This window comes from Mercenaria mercenaria, chromosome 14, assembly GCF_021730395.1.
Source record: "Mercenaria mercenaria strain notata chromosome 14, MADL_Memer_1, whole genome shotgun sequence".
NCBI lineage: Eukaryota > Metazoa > Mollusca > Bivalvia > Venerida > Veneridae > Mercenaria > Mercenaria mercenaria.
Window position 1 is genome coordinate 54,297,137 of NC_069374.1, and position 3,204 is coordinate 54,300,340.

Consider the following 3,204-nt stretch of genomic DNA (forward strand, 5'->3'; position numbering starts at 1 on the left):
GACGTTGTTTCTAGTTTCAGTTTTGTATATTCGTATATATATATATATATATGTGTGTGTGTGTGTGTGTGTGTGTGTGTGTGTGTGTGTGTGCTTGCAATTTGCTCAAGTATTATTTATGTGTGAGTAAAGTGTGATTTAACCAGGAGTTCAAGTTAAATAAGCATTTTATATTTACGTACAAAAGATGAACAATTAATAAATAATTATAATAATTCAAACTGATTTTGTTTTTTGGTGGCTATATTGTCCATTGAAACAGTATTCCAGATACTTAGAAGCGGAAAGAGGCTTTGGAAGAACCATAACAAGATCCAAACTACCTAGTTCTCTCATATAAAGAAGCTGTTATTAGTTGGGCTCTAACGTAAACCCTCTATCTTTTCAATTTCACAGTGATTAGAAACTTGAGTAACAGTTCGGTTACTTCTTTATTGCAATTAAAAACATAATTAAACACAATTATGTCACAAAAACATGTGCAAAGAAAAAAACATATCATTTTTTTTAATTGACAAAAAAGCTATCAAAGCTCATTTTCATTATCTATACAGAATTTATACAGCAAGCTTCCAACAATAAATTAAAACAAAATCAAAGAAGAACACTGTCATTAGAAATTTCTTTTTCTCAATGTCATCGAGTCTTTCTATTCCCATTGAGTATGCCAATTTATATCACATAATGTCCTTTTGCATAAAATTTAGCCCCATGATTGTACTCACAGTTTTCACATCGTTTACTGAATATATCAATTTTTCCCTAATGTTTACTATTAAAAACATCGGTTCTTTCTTCAGTCAGTATCTATTTCACTTCCCGCAATTGTATTAAATTCCTCGTCTCATTAAGTGTAGATTTATTTCACATTCCTTTTCACATTAAGTACTCAAATATTTTTTCTTTTCTCCAATTGTATTTATATCATCCTCCTTTTATTTTCGGTACTGATATCGTAACTATTTCTTTTCTCGTTCATATGCACTTCTCAGTCCAGTCCCATCCTCTTCATCGGTAGCATTTTAGATTCATTCGTCCTAGCCTTCTCCCACCTTATACACAGAGCTTCTTTCTGAACTGCGTTCCTTGATGTACTAACAGTACCCTGTTTTCGTCTCACAGGAAGTCTCTTTCTGCTTGCAGTATCGAACATGTGATTTCTTCACATTTCTTCATACAGTAATTCAGTGTTTAAGAAGCGTTCTACATCGTCTCTGGTATCACTGTTTTCCTCTACATGTCCAGAAAGTGATCTTGAAGACTTTCATCGGGAATTATTGTAAACTGTTGTTTTTTTTTTTGTCTTTTTTGGAAACGTCAGGTGACCAAATTCACTTTATTTTTAATTTGCTGGAGATATGTTGTACATAGGGGATTTAGATGGCGTAAGCAGCCTTTTCGCTTGTGATTTCTTGACGGATTGCGGCAATTGGAAAGTTACTTTGATATTGATATTCTTGTTTTGCTTCTTTATCCACTTTTTTTCCCAAGTGTCAGACCCGGTTTCTTCTTAGGTTTGGCGATTTCTGTAAAAGAAAAGTATACAAGATTAGAAAACTGCGCCATTCTGAAATAAAATAAATATTTTAAGTAATTTTGAAACATGAAAGTCTTAGCGTGCTGACCTGTTTAAACATAAATAATGATTGCAGTGCTTCCGAACGATCTTAAAAAGTGAAAACCACGTTTGAAATAGTTAATAAATTAATTATGACTCAATTTTGAAGTTAAATCGCCGTTGGTGACACATGCACGTGTTGCGTATTAGACTGCCAACAGTTAGTACGTGTTGCGTATCATAGCAAGTGTCGCGTACCATTTCAATAGTTTGTCAATTTTTGCAAGAATTCGCGAAAAATCGTAAACAAACACTGCGCATAGTTACTGCATGATAAAGATCTAACAGTTACAGAATGAAACAAGTACGAAAAACTGCATATTACATAGATTTTTATGAGCAAAGAGTAATTACGTGTATCGTACCATTGTGTTTTTAAAGAAATTATCCTCGCTTCGGTCAAAACCTCGAAGGTAACTCAGAAACTAGAGAGAACGTAGACAAGACACATACATCGCTGGAAAGAGCATTAAAATGCGCATAGACTGCGCTATAATACGAGCGAAATAGATTCTGTAGTTTTTACTAACCTTTGAAAATTGGTAAAAAAGTCAGAAATCCGCCATGTTGATTTCCGTGTTCCGTACCATTTTGGGTCACGTGATTCCCCACACTGAACCACAGGGGTTACAGTGTCACACAAGTCGCAGGAATGGTTTCTGGAATTCACAATGACCGCTGGGAAAATTAGGAGAACCTATTGTAATTTCTCAGGTTGATATCATTTTAAAGTTTTACAGAAATTTAATCAGTTTGAAAATTCAGCAGACAGTGTTGAACATTTAAATCATTCATTTAATATACATATATCGATTATATTAGGTAATGTATTTTGTCTGGAAGCTCAGTTTAAGAATGTGTGCATTGTAAATTTTTATCAAGACTTATACATGTACAGATTGTATAAATGACTTTGAACTGTAAGGTTTTGGTAATATATTCATTCCAAGAACTGGTAAACTTTTTAAGCTCACATAGTTATTGGACTTTGCAGTTTTACCTAGCGCAGCAATATTTGAATGATATTTGAAACTTGCAAGACACATTTTTGTACAGAAGCTATTCATTCTTTCATTTTTCACATATACTAGACTGCTTTAATGTACCGTTCAATGTTTTGCCCCGGGGGTGGGGGGGGGGTGCGGGGAGGGGAGGACCCAGGGGAATTTGACATTTTTCCTTTTTCAGAATCGAAAAGCAAATCCCCACAGTGGTAGATGCTTTACATTATCAAATGACATGTAGATGGGCTTTCATGGACATCCATGAATTTATATGAGGTTTAATTGCCTTTTCACATACAATCATTAAAAGGTAATAAGTTAGCCAGTTTCAATTCAATTTTATTACATTTGTATGTTAAAATTTCACATGACAAAGTCATGAAATTACCTCTGCCATCCAAACCGTTGATATACTAACTGTGATACCTGAAACAGAGGTAATTTCCTTTTTTGGAAACTCACTTAAAATTGTGCACAAAGTCAATGAATGTTTAATATATATACATATACATTGCCTAAAGCAGGCAGATGCTAACACTCGACCGTGTTTGCCCATAAAGGGCAAGGTCACCTGGGAGTTAA

General features: G+C 34.1%; 1 long non-coding RNA gene across 1 annotated transcript; it reads right to left on the reverse strand.

Moving 5' to 3' along the window:
• Positions 1–418: 418 nt before the first annotated feature.
• On the reverse strand, positions 419–2,234 carry LOC128548505 (uncharacterized). Its single transcript, XR_008367122.1, has 2 exons — positions 2,149–2,234; positions 419–1,526 (listed from the first exon to the last, which is right to left on the reverse strand). It is a non-coding gene; the product is annotated as an uncharacterized LOC128548505 (long non-coding RNA).
• Between the last annotated feature and the right edge of the window lie 970 nt (positions 2,235–3,204).